The sequence below is a fragment of the Ovis canadensis genome, chromosome 14 (assembly GCF_042477335.2).
Source record: "Ovis canadensis isolate MfBH-ARS-UI-01 breed Bighorn chromosome 14, ARS-UI_OviCan_v2, whole genome shotgun sequence".
NCBI classification, from domain to species: domain Eukaryota; kingdom Metazoa; phylum Chordata; class Mammalia; order Artiodactyla; family Bovidae; genus Ovis; species Ovis canadensis.
Window position 1 is genome coordinate 62482439 of NC_091258.1, and position 26166 is coordinate 62508604.

The window sequence follows — 26166 nt, forward strand, 5'->3', positions numbered from 1 at the left end:
CTGAACTCCCAATGTAGGGGGCTCAGGTTCGATCCTTGGTCAGGGAACTAGATCCACATGCCATAACTAAGAGTTTGATGCAGTAATGAAGACCGGAGATCCTGAGCGAAGCAAATAAGACCTGGTGCAGCCAAATAAATTACTGATTTGTTTTTGTAACAAATATGGCAACCCACTCCAGTAAGTACTCTTGCCCGGAAAATCCCATGGACGGGGGGGCCTGGTGGGCTGCCATCTATGGGGTCGCATAGAGTCGGACACAACTGAAGCGACTTAGCAGCAGCAGTAGCACACTGCCACCAGCAATATGTGAGAGGATCCTTTTCTTAGCGTTCCAAGCAGCGCTGACTTCATAAGTCATCTTCTGTTTTGCCAATTAATGGCTAGAAAATGATGTCTTATTTTTGCTTTAACTGCCATTTCCCTGGATAATAAAGGCAGAGCATCTTTTCATAAGTTTTATTGGCCTCTTGGATTTTTTCATTCTACAATTTGTCTATTTATATTTTTTGCCCAATCTTCTTGGTTATTATTCTTTTATTCATACAGCTGTCTTTCATTTGCCTTGCATGCTACAATCCTGCCCATTGCTTTGTTTACAGTCATCATCTGCCTAGGATTTTTATTGATATTTTATTATACGGACTTGAGAGTCCTTATCATAAAGGTACCTGTCCATCACAAAACTATACACAAAATTTCTTCAGTTTTCTTCCAATATCTTTACTGGCTTTTTAAATCTATAAGTATTTTGTTCATTGGAATTTGTCTCCTGAATGGCATGATATGGGCTTCCCAGGCGGCACTAGTGGTAAAGAACCCGCCTGCAAATGCAAGAGACGTAAGAGATACTGGTTCGATCCCTCCAGTATTCTTGCCTGGAAAACCTCATGGACAGAGAAGCCTGGTGGGCTACAGTCCATAGGGTCCCAAAGAGTAGGACACAACTGAAGCGACTTAGCACACACACACATGGCATGATGCAGGAATCATGCTTTATTTTTTTCCAGTTACACCAGCCCCATTTTTATTTTTTTAATTTCTTATTGAAGTATAGTTGATTTACAATGTTGTGCCAATCTCTGCTGTACAGAAAAGTGACTCAGTTATACATATATAGACATTCTTCTATAAAAAATATTCTTGTCCATTACGGTTTATCACAGGACATTGACTATAGTTCTCTGTGCTATACAGTAGGGCCTTGCTGTGTATCCGTCCTATATATATAGTTTGTATGTATAGTTTGTATACATAGCTTGTATAGTTTGTGTGGCATCCGCTAATGCCACACTCCTGGTTCTTCCTTCAGACCACAAGTCTGTTCTCTATGTCTGTGAGTCTGTTCCTGTCTTTTTTTAAAAGTTTTTTTATTTTGTATTGGGATTTAGCTGACTAACATACAATGTTCTGATAGTTTCAGGTGAACAGTGGAGGGACTCAGCCATACATACACATGTGTCCATTCTCCCCAAAACCTCTCTGCCATGCAGGCTGCCACCAGCATTGAGCAGAGTTCCATGAGCTATACAGTAGGTCCTTGTTGGTTATCTATTTTAAATATAGCAGTGGCAGCACCATTTTAAAAAATAAGCCATTCTCCTACCAAATTCAAATACCACCTGTACATGTGATAAAATCATATTTTTTTTCCAGGCTCTATTTCTAACGTTCCTGATATATCTGCCTAGTCATATGGCAGCCCTACACTATTTTTATCTCAACGGCTTTATGGTGAGTTCAAACATCTGATAAGATTAACTTCTTCTCAATTTTCTTTATGTTCATAATTTTCTTGCTTTTTATGAGACATTATTCTTCCATGCAAGCTATATGAGTATTTTACTCAAAAATTCCTTTGGGGGGAAAAAAGTCCTTTGGGGATTTTAACTAGCACCACGTTAAACTTATAAGTTCTAGGAGAAATTATATCATTAAAAATTGTGCAGCTCCTTATCCAAAAGCATGGCTTTCTATTTGTGCAGATTTTGTTTCATGTTCTCAGAAATGACTTTATATGGGACTTCCCTGGTGGTCCAGTGGTTAAGAATCTGCCTTGCAATGCAGGGGACTTGGGTTCAATCCCTGGTTGTAAAACTAAGATCCTGCATGCCATGGAGCAACTCAGACTGTGTGTGGCAACGAACGATTCCGCCTAATGCAAGGAAGGTCCCACGTACCGCAGCTAAGACTCAATTGTTGTTGATCAGTCGCTCAGGTGTGTCTGACTCTTGGCAACCCCATGGATTTTAGCCTGCCAGGCTCCTCTGTCCATGGGATTTCCCAGCCAAGAATACGGGAGTGGGCTGCCATTGCCTTCTCCATAAGACCTGATGCAGCCAAATAAATAAGTAGATCAGTTACCATCTATCAGCATAAAATATTATTAACTTTATTCCCTATGTGTCCATTACATCCCCATGACTTATGTATTTTATAGCCAGAAGTTCGTGCCTCTTAATCCCCTTCACCTATTTCATCCATCCCCCTATCAATCTCTCCCTCTGGCAATGTCTAGTTTGCTCTCTATGAGTCTGTTTGTGTTTTGTTTGTTCATTTGTTTTTGGTTATTAGATTTCACATATAAGTGGAATCATGTAGTATTTGTTTTTCTCTGTCTGATTTACCATCATTCAGTTCAGTCACTCAGTCGTGTCTGATTCTTTTTGATCCCATGGACTGCAGCACTCCAGGCTTCTCTGTTCATCACCATCTCCCAGAGCTTGCTCATATCCATTGAGTCCATTGATGGTAATGCCATCCAACCATCTCATCCTCTGTCATCCCCTTCTCCTCCTGCCTTCAGTCTTTCCCACCATCAGGGTCTTTTCCAATGAGTCAGTTCTTTGTATCAGTTGGCCAGAGTATTGGAGTTTCAGCTTCAGCATCAGTCCTTCCAATGAATATTCAGGACTGATTTCCTTTAGGATGGACTGGTTGGATCTCCTTGCAGTCCAAGGGACTCTCAAGAGTCTTCTCCAGCACCACAGTTCGAAAGCATAAGTTCTTCGGCACTCAGCTTTCTTTATGGTTCAACTCTCACATCCATACATGACTGCTGGAAAAACCATAGCCTTGACTAGATGGACCTTTGTCGGCAAAGTAATGTCTCTGCTTTTGAATACGCTTTCTAGGTTGGTCATAGCTTTTCTTCCAAGGAGCAAGCGTCTTTTCATTTCATGGCTGTAGTCACCATCTGCAGTGATTTTGGAGCCCAAATAAAGTCTGTCACTGTTTCCATTGTTTCCCCATCTATTTGCCATGAAGTGATGGGACTGGATGCCATGATCTTAGTTTTCTGAATGTTGAGTTTTAAGCCAGCTTTTTCACTCTCCTCTTTCACTTTCATCAAGAGGCTCTTTAGTTCCTCTTTGCTTTCTGCCATAAGGGTGGTGTCATCTGCATATCTGAGGTTGTTGATATTTCTCCCAGCAATCTTGATTCCAGCTTGTGCTTCATCCAGTCTGGCATTTCACATGATGTACTCTGCATATAAGTTAAATAACAAAGGTGATGATATACAGCCTTGATTTACCATAAGAATGAAATCTTGTCATTTTTAGCAACATGGACAGACCTGGAGGGTATCATGCTAAACAAAATAAATCAGACAGAGAAAGACAAATATGGCCAATTTATTTTTGACAAAGGTGCTAAGACAAGTCAATTGGGAAAAAGCAATCTTTTCAATAAATGGTGCTAGGACAACTAGATATTCATATGCAAAAGAAGGAGATGAACCCCTACCTCACATCATATAAATATTAACTCAAAATACATCATACACCTAAACATAAGAGCCAAAGTATTAAACTGTTAAAGAACACACAGGCACAATCTTTGTAAGCCTGGATTAAGCAAAGCTTCCTTGATGTGATAACCAAATCACAAGCAACCAAAGGAAAAGATTAATTGGACATAGAGTTTAAAACTTTTGTATTTCAAAGGGCACACTCAAGAAGGTGAAAACACAACTCACAGGATGGGAGAAAATATTTGCAAATCATGTATATAATTAGGATCTAGTATTCAAAATGGGCTTCCCTGGTGGCTTGGGGTAAAGAATCCACATGCCACTACAGGAGATGTGGGTTTGATCCTTGATCCATGAAGATCTCCTGGAGAAGAAAATGGCAACCCACTCGAGTACTCTTTCCTGGGAAATCCCCTGAACAGAGAAGCCTAGCAGGCTACAGTCCATGGGGTCGCAAAAGAGTCAGATATGACTTAGCAACTATACAACAAACCACAACATTCAAAATACACAAAGAATCCTCACAGATCAACAACAAAAATATAACCCAATTTAAAAGCCAGCAAAAGATTTGATTAGACATTCTTTCAATGTAGAAATGGACAGTAAACACATGTGAAAGTGCCCATCATCATTAGCCATCTGGAAATGCAAAGGAAGACCACAGTGAGCTACCACTTCATACCCTGTAGGACAGCTATAATAAAATTAATAAATAAATAAGGACTTCCCTGGTGTTCAGTGGTTAAGAATCTGCCTGCCAATGCAGGGGACATGAGTTCAATTCCTGGTCAAGGAAGATTCCACATGCCTTGGGGCAACTAAGCCCGTGTACCACAGCTATTGAAACCCAAACGCTCTAGAGCCTGTGCTGCACAACAAGTGAAGCCACCGCAATAAGAAGCCCGCCCAGCAATGAAGACCCAGTGTAGCTCAGTTGCTCAGTCGTGTCCAACTCCTTGAAACACCATGGACTGCAGCATGCCAGGCTTCCTTGTCCTTCACTAACTCCTGGAGCTTGCTCAAACTCATGTCCATCAAGTCAGTGATGCCATCCAACCATCTCATCCCGTATCATCCCCTTCTCCTGCCTTCAATCTTGCCCAGCATCAGGGTTTTTCCAGTGAGTCAGTTCTTTGCATAGGTGGCCAAAGTATTGGAGATTCAGCCTCAGCATCAGTCCTTCCAGTGAATATTCAGGACTGATCTCCTTTAGGATGGACTGGCTGGATCTCCTCGCAGTCCAAAGGCCTCTCAAGAGTCTTCTCCAACACCACAGTTCAGAAGCATCAATTCTTTAGCGCTCAGTTTTCTATACGGTCCAACTCTCACATCGATACATGACTACTGGAAAAAAACATAACACTATACGGACCTTTGTTGGCAAAGTAATATCTCTGCTTTTTAATACACTGTCTAGGTTGGTCATAGCTTTTCTTCCAAGGAGCAAGTGTCTTTTAATTTCATGATTGCAGTTACCATCTGCAGTGATTTTGGAGCCCAAGAAAATAGTCTGTCCCTGTTTCCACTGTACATTGTCTTCCAGTGAAGACCCAGTGCAGCCAAAAATAAGCGAATAAATAAAAATTTTCAAATAAATAAAATAACAAGTGTTAGCAAGAATGTAGAGAAATTAGAAACATCATACATTGCCGCTCAGAATGTAAAATGGTGCAGCTACTTTGGAAAGTTTGGCAGCTACTCAAAGTTAAACAGAGAGTTACTGTGTGACCCATCAATTCAACTGCTAGGTACATGTGTTCATACAAAAGTTTCTACACAAATGTTCATGTTAGCATTTATATTATTCACAATAGCCAAAAGGCAGGAGCAAGTTAAATGTCCATCAACTGATAACAGAGGAGCAAAATGTACTGTATCCATGAAGTGGAATATTATACAGCCACAAAAAAGGAATGAAGTACTGATACATGCTACCACGTGGATGAGCTTTGAACAAATTACACTAAGTGGAAGAAGCCAGACAAATAATTCCCTTTATATGAAATGTCCAGAACAGGCAAATCAATAGTGACAGGAAGCAATGAGTGGTGCCAGAGGCTGGGAGGTGATGAGATCTAGAGTGTCTTTTAGGGATGGTGTAAGTGTTCTGGAATTATATACAGTTGATCCTTGAACAACATGAGTTTGAACTGCGTGGGTCCACTTATACATGTATTTTTTTTTCAATAAATACAGACAGTACTACATGATCTGAGGTTGTTGGTTAAATCTACAGATGTGGAACTGCAGATAGGGAGGGGTGACTGTGGGATTTGAGCATTCTCAGTTGTTGGTACCTGCGGCGGGTCTTGGAATCAATCCCCCATGGACTCCAAGAGCAATCCTAATGGGAATGCTTGCCCAGTTCCACGAATGTTTTAAAAACCACTGAAATAAGACTTCCCTGGTGGTCCAGTAGCTAAGATTCCGCGCTCCCTATGCAGGGATCTTGGATTCAATCCCTGGTCAGAGAACTAGATCCCGCATGCTGAAACCAAGACATTGCATGCCAAAACTAAAGATCTCGGGTGCCCAAACTAAGACCCAGTGCAGCCAAGTAAATAAATTAAAAATAATAATAATAACAAGCATTGGATTGCACACTTTCAAACTGTGAATCTTATGGTAAGTGAATTACATGTTAATTTTTAAAGAAAAATAATTATGATGCAGGTATAATGATAAATGACTACAGATGCAGAGTCTTGGGATAGACAAAACCATAAGGAGGGCTGCAGTTTCTAATTACCTGGAGGGCACCTTCCCATTGCTCAGCTCCAGGTTGCTGTGCCATGAATGCAGGTTGTGGCCGAGTACTGAAAAATCTCCTGCACATTTTTCAAAAGTATCCAGAAATCTGAACTTTCATGTGAAAGATCTCACTGTGTAAAACACTGATAACTATTATCAGTTACTCAGTTAGGGAAAACATTGCAACATGGGCCAAGTAAAATATATCTGCAGGCTGGATTCTATCACAGGCTCCTAGTTTGTCACCTATGGGATACGTTGTTCCAGTTGTTTAGTCGCTAAGTCACGTCTGACTCTTTTGTGACCCCATGGACTGTAGCCCGCTAGGCTCCTCTGTCCATGGGATTTCCCAGGCAAGAATACTGGAGTGGTTTGCCATTTCCTTCTCCAGGGGATCTTCCCGACCCCGGGATCAAACTCGCGTCTCTTGTTTGGTAGGCAGATTCTTTACCACTGAGCCATCTGGGAAGTCCATGGGATATGTATCTCAAGAATTTCTGAATTTTTTTTACTTTATTTTTAATTGGATGACAATTACTTTACAATATTGTAATGGTTCTGTATTATTTAATATCGAAAAGAGAAACACAAACAGGAAAGGATAAATCCCCCACAATTCCATCACTTAACATTTATGTAAACAAGAAATTTACATAAGTTTGCCCTTTCCAACTCCAAGAAATATTGAATAATAACTATTAGGTATTTGGTGCTTACTTCTGACTGTTTCTATGAATAATATCTATAGAGGTATGTATATAGAGAGAAAACAATATGCACACATTATTAATTATTATATACAGGTCATGCTAAGAAAATCTGTCTTCCCTAGTGGCTCAGTCAGTAAAGAGTCCGCCTGCAATTCCGGAGACCCAGGCTCAATCCCTGCCTCAGGAAGATCCCCTGGAGAAGGAAATGGCAACCCACTCCAGTATTCTTGCCTGCAGAATTCCATATACAGAAGAGCCTGGTGGGCTACAGTCCATGGGGTCACAAAGAGTTGGACATGACTGAGTGACTAACACTTTCACTTTCAAGAAAATTTAGCTGAATATTGTTCTTTAAAATATTTATTTATTGGCTACATTGGGTCTTGGTTGCACCTCATGGGCTTAGTTGCTGTTATGGGATCTACCACAACCAGGGATTAAACCCAAGTCCCCTGCACTGCAGGACAGATTCTCAACCACGGGGCCACCAGAGAAGATCCTGAATATTGAATTTTGGCTTCCCAATATGTTGTGGGTTTCTTTCCAGATCTGCATGTTCAGCTCAACCTTGTTCTTTTTAATAGCTACATCAGTTCAGTTCAGTTCAGTTCAGTTCAGTCGCTCAGTCGTGTCTGACTCTTTGCGACCCCATGAATCGCAGCACGCCAGGCCTCCCTGTCCATCACCATCTCCTGGAGTTCACTCAGACTCAAGTCCATCAAGTCAGCGATGCCATCCAGTCATCTCATCCTCGGTCGTCCCCTTCTCCTCCTGCCCTCAATCCCTCCCAGTATCAGAGTCTTTTCCAATGAGTCAACTCTTCGCATGAGGTGGCCAAAGTACTGGAGCTTCAGCTTCAGCATCATTCCTTCCAAAGAAATCCCAGGGCTGATCTCCTTCAGAATGGACTGGTTGGATCTCCTTGCAGTCCAAGGGACTCTCAAGAGTCTTCTCCAACACCACAGTTCAAAAGCATCAATTCTTCGGTGCTCAGCCTTCTTCAAAGTCCAACTCTCACATCCATACATGACCACAGGAAAAACCATAGCCTTGACTAGACGGACCTTAGTCGGCAAAGTAATGTCTCTGCTTTTGAATATGCTATCTAGGTTGGTCATAACTTTTCTTCCAAGGAGTAAGCGTCTTTTAATTTCATGGCTGCAGCCACCATCTGCAGTGATTTTGGAGCCCCCAAAAATAAAGTCTGACACTGATTCCACTGTTTCCCCATAGTATTCTAAAATTTGTTGATGATAATTACCCAGCCAGTCCTATATTGAGAGGCACTGAAGCTGTTTCCAATGTTTTTGCTATTTAGAAAATAAACTGCACTGAAGATTCTTGAGCCTGTCTTTATATAATCAAAATATTTTGTGGAATTGATTTACATACATGGAATGGCTAAGTCGTAGGGTATATATGGCTTCTTAAAAATTTTTATTGAAGTATAGTTGATTTACAATGCTGCGTTATTTTCTTCTGTACAGCAAAGTGATTCAGTAGGATTTATGAGTTTTTATTTACTTATTTTTTACCTTTTGGGCCACACCATGAGGAATGTGGTATTTTATTATAGTTCCCCAACCAGGAATAGAACCCGAGTGCCCTGCAGTGAAAGCAAGGAGTCTTAACCACTGGTCCATCAGGGAAGTCCCAGGATATATGTGTTTTAAAACTGCATTCTGTGACCGTGAGATTTCTCTCTAAAACATGTAGCAATTTACACTCCCACCAACATTGCTTATGAGCTTGTCATCTCCCACACACACTTGGCAGGACTTGATGTTATCCATCAGCTGAAGTTTTGCTAGTCTGATGCACATACGGGCATGCGCTCAGTCACTTCAGTTGTGTCCAACTCTTTGGGGTCCTGTGGACTGCAGCCCACCAGGCTCCTCTGTCCACCGGATTCTCCAGGCAGGAATACTGCAGTGGGTTGCCATGCCTTCCTCCAGGGGAATCTTTCCAGCCTAGGGATCAAACCTGTGCCTCCTACATTCCCGGCAGATTCTTTAGCACTGATTCACCAGGGAAGCCTCACTCTGATGTCTACCTGTCTTTTATTTGAAATCTCATTTGCATCCCAAGTCCACCAAAATAGAAAAGAAGCACTTTCCCCAATTAAATGTTTGATCAGAGCAAATATCCTCAGTCTTCTCAACTTAAAGGGAGGAATAAAATACCTTCTTTTCAGGTGTTTCTAAAAAAAATAGACTATACTTAGAGCAGCTATCACAGAGCAGAAGTTCAGTGAGCAACAGTAGCACCAAGCATTACTAAAAATGGTACCCTGGTGATGGCAGAAGTTTCAGGTCTCTGGTTTACTGGGGCAGATAAGAGGTAGAACTCTGTGGGGCCAGGGCATACTTATTGGGATTTGACTTATGGAATTTGAAATCAGACCATCGGGGCTCAAATCCTGGCCCAACCACTTACTAGTTCTGCGGCATAGGGCAAGTTACATAACCTCCCTGTGCATCAGTTTCCTCATCTGTCAAGTGGAGCTGAGGACAGTAATAACTACTACTTCATGAGGGTTAAACTAGGTAATACACAGAAAGTAAGGTGCTTAAAGCAGTGCCTATAAAGGTAAGCACTATCTAAGCACTACTATTATTATTGTTTCTCCCTCTGCACTCTTTCCTCCCAGGCATCGTCCACAACCCTTCAGGAGAGGAGAGAAAGAACAAGCTACTTGTTCTCTGTCTTTAGAGTCACATGAGTGTGAAAAACCAAGGACTTGAGGGACATGCCTGGTGGTCCAGTGGCTAAGACGCCACACTTCCAATGCATTGGGCTCAGCCTGAGTCCCTGGTTGGGGAACTAGATCACACACATCACAGCAAAGACTGAAGATCCTGTGTGCTGCAATAAGACCTCTTGAAGCCAAATAAATAAAACGAAATATTTAAAAAGAAATTTTTAAAAACCCAAGGACTTGAAAGCAGGAGATATAGATTCGAGTCTTGGCTCCAAAGAAATTACCTCAATGACCTTGGGCATGTCCATGCCCTTGTCTATGAGAGTTTCCTCCCCTCTCGAATGGGATGGAAGTGGTCTCCAGACACCCATCACTGGGAGGGGTCCAGACCCAGACCAGACATCCCTTCATTGCCACCCAGTTCCTACCAGAGCCTGGGATTGAGTTAGATGATACGAGCTGGTCCCAGTATGGCGCCAGTAAGAACACTGACTGTATAGGCTCCAGCCTTGTAAAAGGAGGTGGATTCTCTCCCAGACCATGCAGCCCAGAGCCACATTTTATAAGTCAGCAGCCCTGAGTGTGAGCCCTTCTCATGAGTAACCTGACACTTGGGCTTTACCCTCTCTTAGATACAGAGCCCAAGGGACGGAAGGATTTCATCTAGGCGACTCCGCCATTTTTTTCCTCACCCTTTCCCAGCTGCAGACGATTTGGGACAAGAAAAGATACTGTGCATCTGCTAGCTGGTGTCTCTAAACAGCGACTTTCCATCTCTCGATACAAGTCTCCTTTTGTAGAAAACGATGACAGCACCTGCCTGTTAGAGTCATTATAAAGATATCAATTAGGGAGCTAACAGCAAGAATAACGTGAATCAAGTGGTTTAAAATAAAAGGGATTTATTTGGTTATCTCACTTGTAAGCAGGCCATATGTAGGGCAGGCTCCACTATTTATAGTTGAAACGGCCCCAGATGTATTTCTGTTCTTCTTCCTTCTTATACAGGGTGCGAGAGGGGGAGGAATACACAAACATAAAGCAAAAGCTCACCACACTCTCATCTCTTTATCTGTTAATTATGCAAAGCAAGAAGTGAATATTTTCTGATCCCAACCCCTAGAGGTCATTTGTGCTTAGAACTTGTGGCATATTTTTTTCAGACATTTTTTTCCTACTCATCAACAGACCGCATCTGAGTGTTACAGACACATATACAAATACATTATAACCCAAATAAAATCACACTATGTGTGTTGATTTTCAAACTAGTTAGGGTTTATCTAGAGCAGTGATTAAAAATTCATAATAATTCATAATCCATTGAGACAGAAAGCAGATTGGGGGTTGTCAGGTTTCCATCTGGAGAGATGCATAGGTTCTGGAACTAGACAGTGATGACGGCTGCACAGCACTATAAAGGTACCCAGTGCCGCTGAGTTGCACACTGTACAGTGGTTACCCTGGTAATTGGTCAATTTTTATGTAATGTGTATTTTACCACAGTTTTAAAAACATATGTGCTCAAGAAGAACAGGGAGAACAGGTAAGTGGATGAATAAAGACAGGTGTGAGGCAATAAGGAGGGATGGGGGCTCGGGCAAATGAAAATGTCAGGCTGGTGATCACAACTCAGCTTAATCGATTGTCACCATAGGAGAACGTAGGCCAGATTTTAGAATTTTCAAGATAAGACAGAGACAGGAATTTTATATGAAAACAGCCAATCTGGGTATGTGAATTTAAAAAGAAAATGTATTATTTATTTATTTGGCCCAGCCAGGTCTCAGTTGCAGCACTTAGATCTTTGATCTTCATTGGGGCATTCAGGATCTTTTGTTGTGGCATGCGAGCTCTTAGCTGCAGCGTGTGGGATCTAGTTCCCTGACCAGGGATGGAATATGGCCCCCCTGCATTGGGAGTGTAGAGTCTCAGCCACTGGACTATCAGGGAAGACCCAAGTGAAGTTCTGAAAAACAGAGTGTGGGCCTGCAGGTCCCCAGTTTATAACTTTAGCAGCAGATGACTTATAGGGTCCCCAGAGGAGGAAATGGCAACCCACCCCAGTATTCTTGCTGGGAAAATCCTATGGACAGGGGAGCCTGGCAGGCTATAGTCCATGGGGTTGCAAAGAGTCAGATACAACTGAGCATGCACCCATGCAGCGCACACACACAAGCTATTGTGTTCACCAGCAAGCTCTAGAAATGTGCTATATCAGGACAGGAACCAGGCACAGGAAGGTGTCCTGCATGAGTGATGCTCTGTGAGGGGAAGTCAGTTCTTTCTCTGAAAAAGGAAACCAGCCAAGCAGACACTGGAGTGCAGAGCCTCTACCCTGAGGTTGGGGTTTGGCATCAGCAAACACTGGCTCCTCCCATTTCTGCAGTAGGTGGAGTTTAGTTTCCGTCCCAGTTGATAGTGGGCCTTGCCACATGAATAGCTTTAGCCAAGGGAGATATGTCAGCAGCCACCAAGGCACACAAAGGTTTTATTTTATGTTAAAATATTTATGCATTCATTTGACTGAGCTGAGTCAACTGCAGCATGCAGGGTCTTTAGTTGAAGCATGTGAACTCTTAATTGCAGCATGTGGGATCGAATTCCTTGGCCAGGGATCAAGTCCAGGCCCCTTGCATTGGGAGTGCAGAGTCTTAGTCACTGGACCACCAGGGAAGTCCCACAAAGGCTTTAAATACTCTAGTGATGGCCCTTGAGAAAAGTATGTCCCCTTCAGCCTGGGCTGCAGAATGAACACATACAGAATAAACCTGAATCCCACCAATGGCTCAGAGCCAAGACCAGCTAACATGTAGGCTGGTGCAGAGTCACCCACCAAAGTCTGCTCTATACCAGACACGCTGCAGTTGACCTCAGTCTGGTGATCAGGAGGCTGTGTGCTGAAGCTACTGAAGTTTGTGGGTAGATGATTAAACAGAATTATTGAGTCAACATCTGACTGATGACACTGTTGTCAAGTGTCTTTTGCACCCAAGGTGCCAAGTGGGTTTGGTAAATCCAAACCCCAATCCATGGTTCTCAAACTTCATGGTATTAAGGTAGCCTACATTTTAAGTTATCTTTACACTCTTAAAAATTATTGAGGATCCCAATGCACATGTTTGTGTTTCATCTCTCAATATTTACCATATCAGAAATTAAAACTGAGAAATTTGAAATACAAAAATGGTACTGAACATTAGCCACCAGAGAAATACCACTCAAAACTACAGTGAGATACCACCTCACACCCACCAGGATGGCTATAATCCAAAAAGACAAATAGTTATCAGCAAAAATGTAGAGAAATCAAAATCATCATACATCACCAGTGGGAATGTAAAATGGTGCAGCCACTTTGGAAAACAGTCTAGAAGTTCTTCAAAGGGTTAAACATAGAGTTAGTATTACCCAACAATTCTGCTTATAGATATACATATATATATATGTATGAATATATATATATTCAAGAGAAATAAAAACACATACCCACACAAAAACTTGTACACAAATGTTCATAGCAGCATTATTCAGAATAGCTAAAAGGTGGAAACAATCTGAATTCCCCTCAGCTGATGAATAGATAAATGTAATGTGGTCTGTTCATACAATGGAATATTTGGCAATAAAAAAGAGCAAGGTGTTGATACAGGCTACGATGTGGATAAACCTTGAAAATATTATGCTGAGTAAAAGAAGTTGGGCACAAAAGTCCACATGCTGAATGATTCCATATTATGTTAAATGTTCAGAATAAGCAAATCTATAGAGAAGAAAGATTCGTCACTGCCAGGGGTTAGAGGTGGTGGGAACAGGGAGTAACTGATAATGGGTGGTGGGGTTTCTTTGGTGAGGAAAGAAGAAAATTTTCTTAAATTGATTGTGGTGATAGTTGCATAACTTTGTGGACATACCAACAACAATTGGATGGTAATACTGTAAATAGGCAATTTTTATGGTGTGTGAATTATATCACTATCACAATAAAGCTATTATGGAAAATAAATACACACACCAAAAAAAAAAATCTATGCACACATGCCATTAGCGGGCAGAGTAATGACACCATCACACACGTAACCTCTGGAAAACTCCACTAAGCCCTTGTGGAAGAATGAAAGTGAAAGGGGAAACACATAAGGCCCAGGGATTAGAGCCAAATAGGGAAAAGCTCTAATGGGCTATCTTTATTAAAATTTTAATTAATTAATTTGGCTGTACCAGGTCTTAGTTGCATCAGGTGGGATCTTTTGTTGCAGCGCATGGATTCCGTAGTTGCAACACATAAGCTTGCATGCCCTGTAGCATGTGGGATCTTAATTTCCCAGTCAGGGATCGAACTGGTGTCCCCCGCATTGCAAGGCAGGTTCTTAACCACTGGACCACCAGGGAAGCCTCTCTAATGTGTTATCTTTACTCCAGAGCCCCTTGTGGGGTCAACCAAGGTCAATGTTGTATCTGTATCACAATTCACGTTCTCCACTGCGCAAAACTCATGCTTCTCTCTTCCTTCCACACGTGTCTAACACTTCAAGCCGAACTTCAGTGTCAAATTGCAACAGGATTCATCAGCATATGGATGGAACATAAGACCTAGAAGTTGCATTTAACACACAAACAAGCCCTAACGTATTTTAGGCCTATTTCACAAGATATAGACTCCTATCTATACTGTGAGCCTGACATCCCGACCTAGAGAGAGAAGAAAAAAAATTTAAACAGCTGCCAGAAGCACTATTTACAATCGCCAAGACATAGAAGAAACTTAAATGTTCATCAACAGATGAATGGATAAATGAGATGAGGTACATATATACAATGACTAATATACTCAGGCATAAAAAAATGAATGAAATAATCCATTTGCAGCAAGATGAATGGACCTAGAGCTTATCAGACTAAGTGAATTAAGTCAAAGATAAATAATACAAATATCATATGCTATCACTTACATGCGGAATTTTTTTAAATGATACAAATGCACTTATTTACAAAACAGATACACTGACAGAAAACAAATTTATGATTAACAAAAGGGAAAAGGGGAGGGATAAATTAAGAATTGGGATTAAAAGATACATACCCTGGTAGCTCAGCTGGTAAAGAATCCACTGCAATGCAGCAGACCTGGGTTCAGTCACTGGGTTGGGAAGATCCCCTGGAGAAGGGAACGGCTACCCACTTCATTATTCTGGCCTAGAGAATTCCACAGACTATATAATCCATGGGGTTGCAAAGAGTCAGACACAACCGAGCAACTTTCACTTTCACTACTATATGTAAAATAAATAAACAACAAGGACCGGTATAGCTCAAGGAACTATATTCAATATCTTGTAGTAACCTATAATGGAAACAAACTAAACATATTTAACATATCACTTTGCTGTACACCTGAAACATTATAAGTCAACTATATTGATTAAAATTTTTTAATTTTAAAAACCATAAAAATTTTTTAAAAAACAACAACTGCTATAAGCATTTCCTAGACATCACAAACAGAAAAAAGTCAAAGATGCTCAATCTCATTAGAATTCAGTATTCAGAAACATTCTCATTAAAACTATGACAGTATACTGTTTCATATCCAGCTAGTTGTCAAAAACATAAAAGTCTCTCCATATGAGGTTTTAATCCACAGAGTGAAACAAAAATTCATGAGTCCATGTTGATTTAAGTACATAGTCAAATATGTAAGTAATGGAGAAAAGGAATGGCTCTTTCTTTCAATAGAATTCCAACTAACAGATGTAGAAGGAGAAAGGGACACCCAAAATCACTATTAGGCAAATGCCCAGTACAGCTGTTGCAGACCAGATCCATGCTAAAATTCGTAGGTGCAAGTCTGAGGAGAATCAAAACTTGTATAGTCACAAAGTATCTTCCCCAAGATACTTCTTAATTGCTAATGGAAAAACAGGAACTTTACAGCAGAGACGTGCAGTAGACTGTGCCTTAACCAAGTGACCCAGGTCAATATCACCCACAAGGACATAGTGACATGTCTGATATGTTGCACTGAGAAAGATGCTGTACAAATGTTGCACAGTATCACCTGACCAAAAAAGAGAAAATCGCATAACTTCATTTCAACCATGGAAAACAGGCAAACTCAAGCTGAGGGACATTTAATAAAAGAACTGATTGGTTCTCCTCAAAAGTGTCAAGGTTGGGACTTCCCTGGTGATCCAGTGGCTGAGACTCCATGCTCCTAGTGCAGGGGGCCCAGGTTCAATCCCTAATCAGGGAAGCAGATTCCCACCTGCTGCAACTAAAGATTCTACAGGCCACAACGAAGATCAAAGATCCCACATGCTGCAAAAGATCCCACATGGCCCACTTGGAGTGGCCAAATAAATGAATAAGGTCATGAAAGACAAGGAAATGAAGAGGAACGGTCACTGACTCTTGGAGGCTAAGGGCATCTGACAACTCAGGGTAGGATCCTGGATTTGTTCCTGGAACATATAGACATCAGCAGAAAAACTATTAAAAGTCAAGGCAGGCTGGTAGTTAAATTAATAATATGATGCCATTTTAACGTCCTGGGTGTGATCACTCTGAAAGTAAAAGTGTTAGTTGCTCAATCGTGCCCAACTCTTTGCGACCCCATGGACTGTAGCCTGCCAGGATCCTCTGTCCAGGGGATCTTCCCAACCCAGGGACTGAACCTGTGTCTCCTACATTGCAGGTGGATACTTTACTATTGAGCCACCTGGGAGGAGCTGATACCTCTGGCCAAGAGGCTAAGGGGATTCCCCCAGCCCCCTTCAAGCTTTCTGAAGAGTGAGGCCTTCACAGTGAGGATGAGCCAGGGCTTCAAGCAAAGATCATCCAGATAAGCCATCCTCTAATATCTGACTCACAGAAAGTGTGTGAGATGACCAACGTTTATTATTTTGAGCAGCTTTAGAGAAAACAATTGCTGTTGCGAATGGTGACCACCAGGTGGCACATGGATACCAAGGATGGAAAGGCAAAAAAAAAAACGGCCGCCAACATTATAAAGAAATCAGGGCTCTGAGTTCATTTATACATTTATTCCAAGCCTAATAAAAATGTCATCAGGTTTTTATTTTCTACAGCTAGGCAACTTGATTATAAGGTTCATTTGGAAGTACAGCAGGCAAATATGGGGGGCGGGAATTAAAAAGGAGAAGGGGGCTAAAAACAGATATTAAAAACAATATAAAACAATGTGTTGTGGATGCATCAGTTACATACACAGATCAATCCAGAAATAGAAACAATTGTTTATGGAAACTTATACATGCATGTACTACTTTTCTAATTCAGGAAGAAACTTTAGGGAAGTTTTTAATTTAGTGCTATTGGATCAACTAGATGAATAAGCAAACAAAAAGCCTGAGTCCGTTCCTCACACAGGATACAGCTTAAATTCAAAGTGTATCAATGACCTAAGTGGAAAAATACAATCTCATAAATAATAAAACACTAGTGAGTCTCCTAATGACCTGAGAGTGTGAGAGTGGGGTATATTTGCCAAACGGTTCATCAAAATTCAGAGGTGATGAAAGAGCATTTTGTTAAATGACCAAGCAAAAATGAAAACCTTTCACAGGTTCAAAACATAAACCCACCATGGGCAAACTAAACTACAGATGACAAAATGGAAAAAGAAATATTTACAACTAGAATCACAAAGGGTTCAGTTCAGTTCAGTTGCTCAGTCGTGTCTGACTCTCTGCAACCCCATGAATCGCAGCACTCCAGGCCTCCCTGTCCATCACCAACTCCTGGAGTTCACTCAGACTCACGTCCATCGAGTCAGTGATGCCATCCAGCCATCTCATCCTCTGTCGTCCCCTTCTCCTCCTGCCCTCAATCCCTCCCAGTATCAGAGTCTTTTCCAATGAGTCAACTCTTCGCATGAGGTAGCCAAAGTACTGGAGTTTCAGCTTCAGCATCATTCCTTCCAAAGAAATCCCAGGGCTGATCTCCTTCAGAATGGACTGGTTGGATCTCCTTGCAGTCCAAGGGACTCTCAAAGAGTCTTCTCCAACACCACAGTTCAAAAGCATCAATTCTTGGGCGCTCAGCCTTCTTCACAGTCCAACTCCCATATCCATACATGACCACAGGAAAAACCATAGCCTTGACTAGATGGACCTTAGTCGGCAAAGTAATGTCTCTGCTTTTGAATATGCTATCTAGGTTGGTCATAACTTTTCTTCCAAGGAGTAAGTGTCTTTTAATTTCAGGGCTGCAGTCACCATCTGCAGTGATTTTGGAGCCCAAAAAAATAAAGTCTGACACTGATTCCACTGTTTCCCCATCTATTTCCCATGAAGTGATGGGACCAGATGCCATGATCTTCGTTTTCTGAATGTTGAGCTTTAAGCCAACTTTTTCACTCTTCACTTTCACTTTCATCAAGAGGCTTTTTAGTTCCTTTTCACTTTCTGCCATAAGGATGGTGTCATCTGCATATCTGAGGTTATTGATATTTCTCCCTGCAATCTTGATTCCAGCTTGTGCTTCTTCCAGCCCAGCGTTTCTCATGATGTACTCTGCACAGAAGTTAAATAAGCAGGGTGGCAATATACAGCCTTGACGTACTCCTTTTCCTATTTGGAACCAGTCTGTTGTTCCACCGTCCAATTCTAACTGTTGCTTCCTGGCCTGCATACAGATTTCTCAAGAGGCAGGTCAGGTGGTCTGGTATTCCCATCTCTTGAAGAATTTTCCACAGTTTATTGTGATCCACACAGTCAAAGGCTTTGGCATAGTCAATAAAGCAGAAATAGGTGTTTTTCTGGAACTCTCTTGCTTTTTCCATGATCCAGCGGATATTGGCAATTTGATCTCTGGTTCCTCTGCCCTTTCTGAAACAAGCTTGAACATCAGGAAGTTCACAGTTCACATATTGCTGAAGCCTGGCTTGGAGAATTTTGAGCATTACTTTACTAGCATGTGAGATGAGTGCAATTGTGAGGTAGTTTGAGCATTCTTTGGCATTGCCTTTCTTTGGGATTGGAATGAAAACTGACCTTTTCCAGTCCTGTGGCCACTGCTGAGTTTTCCAAATTTGCTGGCAGATTGAGTACAGCACTTTCACAGCATCATCTTTCAGGATTTGAAACATCTCAACTGGAATTCCATCACCTCCACTAGCTTTGTTTGTAATGATCCTTTGTAAGGCCCACTTGACTTCACATTCCAGGATGTCTGGCTCTAGATGAGTGATCACACCATCGTGATTATCTGGGTCGTGAAGATCTTTTTTGTACAGTTCTTCTGTGTATTCTTATTCTTGCTACCTCTTCTTAATATCTTCTGCTTCTGTTAGGTCCATACCATTTCTGTCCTTTATCAAGCCAATCTTTGCATGAAATATTCCCTTGGTATCTTTAATTTTCTTGAAGAGATCTCTAGTCTTTCCCATTCTGTTCTTTTCCTCTATTTCTTTGCATTGATCGCTGAAGAAGCATTCCTGATAAGGGCGATAAAAGTGAAAGAAGTGTCTTTTATTCTTCATAACAAGTCAGGGTCCAGTAAGGATAGTGAAGCCACACCAGTTACTTGAACAGGGAGAATTGAACATATGGACTGTAATATAACGAATTGCCAACTTGGCACAGAGTTGTTATCTAGATAACTGCAAGGGTAAAAAGAGATCCCTAAGGCTTAAACCTTAGCCAAACTGTCTGGAGGACTTGTTAAAAGGCAGACTGCAGAGGACAACTACCAGAGTCTGACAGATCCGGTATGGGGCCAGAATGATGTGTTTCTAACAAGTTCCCAGCAGATACTGATGCTGCTGCTCTGGGGACCGCACTCTGAGGACCACAACTCTAAGACAGCATAGAAGTAGCAACTGCAGGAAGCAGGGACCACACCTAGAGCTGGGGGAACAGAGATGCGAAGAAAGGGCACCAGCCAACCGGCACTGATGTTTCTGATGAAACTAGTTTTTCAAGTGTTGCTGTTATTGTTTAGTCGCTCAGTCATATCCACTCTTTGCAACTCTATGGACTGTAACCCACCAGGCTCCTCTGTCCATGGCACTGGCCAGGCAAGAATACCTGAGTGGGTTGCCATTTCCTTCTCCAGGGAATCTTTCTGACCCAGGGATCCAATCTGGGTCTCCTGCATTGGCAGGAGGATTCCTTACCATGGAGGCATCGGGGAAGCCCTTTGCAAGTGTTAGAAAACAACAAATTGGATCCAGGCAATGCGGTTGCTGCTGCCCCACCGCCACCAGAGTGAAGAAGTGTTGTTGAGGTGTCACTTACAAGAACAGCAGGCAAGTCCCTTCTGCATAAGGTGACCAACCACCCCCAGAAAGAGGTTCCCAGGAAGCATAACTTTCATTGCTAAAACTAGGGACACCCAGAGCAAACCAGCACGACTTAATCACCTTACTTCTGTAATCTCCTAGCAAACCCCGTTGCCGGGGTCTAACATAGAACCATCTGACAAAACAGAAATGTGGTTTCCCTAGACTTCCCTTGTGGTCCAGTGGTTAGGAATCTGCTTGCCAATGCAGGTGATACTGGTTTGATCCCTGATCCAGGAAGATTCCACATGCAGTGGGCCAACTAAGCCCATGTATCGCAGCTACCGAGCCTGCACTCTAGGGCTTTCCAGTTGCAACAAGAGAGTAGCTCCGCTCGCTGCAACTAGGGAAAGCCTGCTTGAAGCAATGAAGACCAAGGGTGGCCAAAAATAAAATAAATTCTGAATAAATGAAATGTGGTTTCCCAGCTCAGCATCACAAAGCAGGGCATAGGAGGGCGGGCTGGGAGTTCGGAGACAATAACCTCATAATTGATATTGACTCTTCATGATCTTCCCGGTCTTTTACAATCTATCCTCAGGGTTGCTATCAAGAGAAACTTTATAAATAGGTATGACTGATCATTTCAGACTCTTGCCAATATGTTTTCAATAGCTGCCTATGATGTTGTGATATTAAGAAAGATATATATCTGGTCTTCATCCCCTTTCCTGACTCAGAGTCTCTGAAACCCTTGGATAAGTGATAAGAGCAATAAAAGTGAGAGGAGGGGGCTTCCCCGGTGGTCCAGTGGTTGAGAATCCACTTTCAATGTAGGAGATATACATCAATCCCTGGTCCAGAAAGATCCCACAGGCCACACGGCAACTAAGCCCATGCGCCACAATTTCTGAGCCAGCACACCACAACTACTGAAGCCCGTGTGCCTACAGGCTGTGCTCTGCCCCAAGAGAAGCCAGAGGAGAAGCCCCCGCACCACAAAGAGGATCCCATGCTCGCCACAACTAGAGAAAGCCCGTGTGCAGCAGTGAAGATCCAGCGCAGAAAAACACAAATAAATCTTTTTTTAAGTGAGTGTCTTTTATTCTTCATAACAAGCCCCTTTCAACCACACCTGAGTTCATGGTGATGAAGTGGCTGTGGGAAAGCTGAGGAGGAGGGCTGGTTGCTAGGAAACCAATCCTGTGATTAGAGGGTTGGAACTCAGCCTTCCAACCCCCACCCCACCCGTCACCTCCAGGGAAGGAAGAGAGGCTGGACATTGATCACCAAAGGCCAGTGATTTAACCAACTGTGGCTGTGTAACGAAGCCTCCATGAAAACTCTAAGAGGTCCTGAGAGCTTTCTGCAGGCGCGGGGGGGGGGGAGGCGGGTTGTGTGCAGCACAGCTGCAGAGGGCATGTCTGCTCTGCATCCTTCCCCCATATCTTGCCCTGTCCATCTCCTCCATTCAATCACTCTGGAGTTGGATCTTTTTATAATAAACCAACAATCTAGTAAGTATCTGTTTTCCTGAATTCTGTGAGCTGTTTTAGCAAATCATTGAACCTGTGGAGGGGGTATCGTGGGAACCCCCAATTTGTAGCCAACTTGTACTGAGGTTGCAGGTAACCTGAAGACCCACTAGTTGCAATAGGTATCTGAGAGTTGGGGGTTAGACTCATGGGACAGAGTCCTTAAACCGTGGGATCTCAGGCGAACTTCAGGTATCAGAACTGAATTCTAAGACATCCAGTTGGTGTCCCCAGAGAAGTGGCTGCTGCTGCTAAGTCGCTTCAGTCGTGTCCGACTCTGTGCGACCCCATAGGTGGCAACCCACCAGGCTCCTCTGTCCCTTGGATTCTCCAGGCAAGAGTACTGGAGTGGGTTGCCACTTCCTTCTCCACCGGAGAAGTGGAGAACTTCTTTAAAATACATTTATTTGGCTTCGTCAGGTCTTAGTTGTGGTGTGCAGGATCAGTAGCCCCACGGCATATGGGATCTTAGTTCCCTGACAAGGGATCAAACCCGAGTCCCTTGCACTGGAAGGGACTGAACCACTGGAAGTCCCCGATTGGAGAATTTCTTGGTGTGGGAAAGGTGACCAGTATGGAAAGCTGAGTGGTGAGTAGACGAAGAAAAAGAGTCTGTTCCTTTTCACTGCCTACCAGCCAATAGGGGTAAAATTCCTACTTTTTATTATAGCATAAAGGGCTCTTCAAAGTTAACTTCAGTTACAGCCTGAGTCTCATCTCTTTCCTGAACTTTATGTTCCAGAAATATAGAAATCTTTGAGTTTCCTAAAGCAAATCATATTCTCAAGTTGCTATGCTTTGAACATACTATTGCCTTTTCTATTGAAAAGCTCTGTGGCTCAGATGGAAAGAATCTGCCTGCAAGGCAGGCGACCCGGGTTCAATCGCCTGGAAAAGGGAATGGCTACCCACTCCAGTATTCTTGCCTAGAGAACACCATGGACAGAGGAGACTGGCGGGCTATAGTCCAAGTGGTCGCAAAGAGTCGGATACGACTGAGTGACTAACACTTTCATCTGCTGAAAAGCACGCAAATCTCTTTTTTAGAGAAAAACAGAAGATCAGAATACATGCCTCCCCTTTAAGAATGGAAGTTAGTTTTGATCCATAATGTGTTATTTGAAGGAAAAAAATGATGTCGAGGCAAATGTGTTCTTGAATTCCATAGTATTTACTGTTCTCCAGCTTTTAACACCCAGGGAGAAAAAAGATAAGAACACTCCCAGTGCTAATGAAACTTGTTAGTTTTTCTTTCCTGTTAAAGATATTTATACTTGAATTCTTCTTAAGGTCTGATATATTTTTAGATGAAATCCATAAATGAAAAGCAATGGTTACTTTAAAAGTTAGAGATGGTTTATACAGTCATATCAGACAATTAAAAAATTTGGTAATAATTTTCTAAGCTTGTTCTTAAATTTGAAAGTTATTAAGATCCTTATGTGGTTATGTGGTTGAGAGTGAGTTTGTTTTTCTCCCCCTCACTTTCTACTGCAATTATTATTTTTTTTAATCAAGTGATTTATGACCAGTCTTATTTGGTTTTTCTCCAGCATAAATTCCCCTGTGAAGAAAGACTTCCAAGGCAAACTCTGGGCTTTTTATAGGATTCTGCTGGATTCAGTAACTTCCTCCAGGAAGTTAGTCAGAAAGTCATGTCTGACTCTGTGACCTCATGGACTGTAGCCTGCCAGGCTCCTCTGTCTATGGAATTCTCCAGGCACTGGGGATGATGACTACAGCCATGAATTTAAAAGATGTTTGCTCCTTGGAAGGAAAGCTATAACAAACCTAGACAGCATATTAAAAAGCAGAGACACCACTTAACCAACAAAAGTCCGTATAGTCAAAGCTATGGTTTTTCCAGTAGTCCTGTAAGGATGTGAAAGTTGGACCATAAAGAAGGCTGAGCACTGAAGAACTGATGCTTTCAAATTGTGGTGCTGGAGAAGATTCTAGAGAGTCCCTTGGACAGCAAGGATATCAAACCAGTCAATCCTAAAGGAAATCAACTCTGAATATTCATTGGAAGGACTGATGCTGAAGCTGAAGCTGAAGCTCCAATATTTTGGCCACCTGATGCAAAGAGCTGACCCACTGGAAAAGACCCGGATGCTGGGAAATACGGAAGGCAGGAGAAGGGGACAGCAGAGAACGAGATAGTTAGATGGCATCAGTGATTCAATGGACATGAATTTGAGCAAACTCTGGGAGATAGTGGAGGACAGAAGAACCTGGAGTGCTGCAGTCTCTGGGGTCGAACAGTCAGACACAACTTGGCGACTGAACAACAATGAGGGAATTGGATTACAACTCTTTGCACAACCATCTTTCCACTATTCGGATCCTCCTTTTAGGCCGTAACTGTGGGTGTTGGTCTTCAGACTCCACATTTTGGGCACAGTATCTTTCCTAGTGTGGACAACCATCAAATGACCACTGAGTGAATGTGACAGCACTTTTGATAAAAAAACAAATTCCAATACAGCCCCAATGATGATTATTTAACTTTAGGCAAGTTTTTTTCTTTTTTTTAATTTTAGGCCGCACCACTGACCTGGATGCAGGATCTTCACTTCCTAACCAGGGATCTAACCTGTGCCTCCTGCAGTGGAAGGGCGGAGTCTCAACCACTGGGCCATCAGGGAAGTCCCTAACCTTGGGCAAGTTTATGGTTGCCTGGCTCTCTGCTGACTCACAGAGTTCAGTGGGCAGGAGTGAGCGCTCTGGAATCAGATTGCTCGGTTTGGCAGTTGCCCAGTTCTGCAGACTTGGACAAATGATTGAACTGCCCAGGGCCTGCCAGCCTTATGTACAGAATATGGATGGTGATGATGGTTCCTACCTTCTCTGTCCCAGTGAGGATTAAATGAGGTGATGCGTGTTTCCTTCAGAACACAGTGCTTGAGACTTTAGACAGAGTGTAAATGTTCGCTGTTGGAGTTATGGAAATACGGTCTATGGTACTCACTTCATGGTGTTTTCTTTAATAATTTTAATTTATTGATTGATTGGCTCTGCTGGGTCTTCGTTGCTGCTTGGGTTTTTCTCTAGTTGGGGAGAACAGGAGCTACTCTCTTGTTTCGGAGCATGGGCTCCAAGGGGCTTCCCAGCGTGCTAGTGGTAAAGAACTCATCTGCCAAAGCAGGAGAAGAAAGAGAGGTGGGTTCAATCGCTGGGTCAGGAAGATCCCCTGGAGGAGGGCATAATAACCCACTTCAGAGTTGTTATTCTTGCCTGGAGAATCCCATGGACAGAGAAGCCTGCTGGGCTACAGGCACAACTGAAGTGACTTAGCATGCATGCATGGGCTCCAGGGCACACGGGCTTCAGTAGTTGTATCTCCTGGGCTCTAGAGCACAGACTCAATAGTTGCTCTGAGGCATGTGGGACCTTCCTGGACAAGGGATCAAACCCATGTCCCCTGCATTGGCAGGCAGATTCTTTATCACTGAGCCACCAGGAAAGCCCCATAGTATTGTGTTTTAAGAACTAAAAGGAGTGATGTATTCAGTGGTTGACAGTAATCTGCATAGAGGGAGCACTCCTGCTTGTCTCTTTTACTTGTTCTGAGGCAGTTTTGTCTCCTTTCAATGCACCCAGATGAGCAGCTAGCTCTGCTACTTCTTGTTTATCACCCAGGAAAAAAAAAATGTTATTCTCCAAAAGAAGGACTGCTGGCTTATGCCAGGAAAGCTAACAGAGTGGAGTTCAAGGGCAGCATTGAGGACTGGTGAGAGCCAAGGTAGGTGCTAGCTTGCCAGGGCTACCATAACAGAGTACCACAGACCAGATGGCTTAAACAACTGAAACTGATTTTCTCACAGTTCTGTAAGTCCAGCATGAAGGTGCCAGCAGGGTTGGTTTCTCTCGAGGCCTCTCTCCTCGGCTTGCAGATGGCCGCCTTCTCCCTGTGTTCTCACATGACCTTTTCTCTGGGTGTACATGCCCTAGGTGTCGTTTCCTCTTCTAACAAGGACACCAGTCCTATGGAGTTAGGGCTCCAGCCTTTCACTTCATTTAAGCTCAATTATCTCTAAATTCAGTCATACTTGGGCATCAGGGCTTCAGTGTACGGATTTGAAGAGGGGAGGGCATGTTTCAATCCAGAACGATGTGCTAAGGCTGGAGGTGAGCAGGGAGCAGAACCAGATCACAAAGGGCCTTGGGAGGCCTGTTTGGGAGTTTCTTCTTGACCCACCTACCTATGAAGGTCCCCAGGGAATTGGCTCCATGCAGAGTCCCCTTTCTGTCCTTTACCTTTCAGGCAGGACTAAGCACAGCTCAACAGTGCAGTTTTCAAGGTCGCCTGGAATCCTAATTCCTTGGTAGCATAGTGGTTAGGATCCCAGGCTTTCACTGCTATGGCCCAGGTTCAATCTCTCTGGTTGGGGAAACAGAGATCCCGAAAGTTGCATAGCACAGCTTGGCTGGAAAAAAAAAAGTTGCCCGGGTAAGAGCAGACCCAG

General features: G+C 42.7%; 1 long non-coding RNA gene across 3 annotated transcripts in view; it reads right to left on the reverse strand.

Moving 5' to 3' along the window:
- Window positions 1–978: 978 nt before the first annotated feature.
- Window positions 979–26166, reverse strand: part of LOC138418864 (uncharacterized) — a 50389-nt gene continuing 25201 nt past the window's right edge. The window contains exon 4 of one of the 3 annotated variants that reach the window (XR_011248752.1): window positions 979–3486. This is a non-coding gene — a long non-coding RNA (uncharacterized lncRNA). Of the gene's footprint in view, window positions 3487–16926; window positions 19377–24216; window positions 26128–26166 lie in introns of those variants that run through there. The other 2 variants (XR_011248750.1, XR_011248751.1) reach the window with 2 other exon arrangements.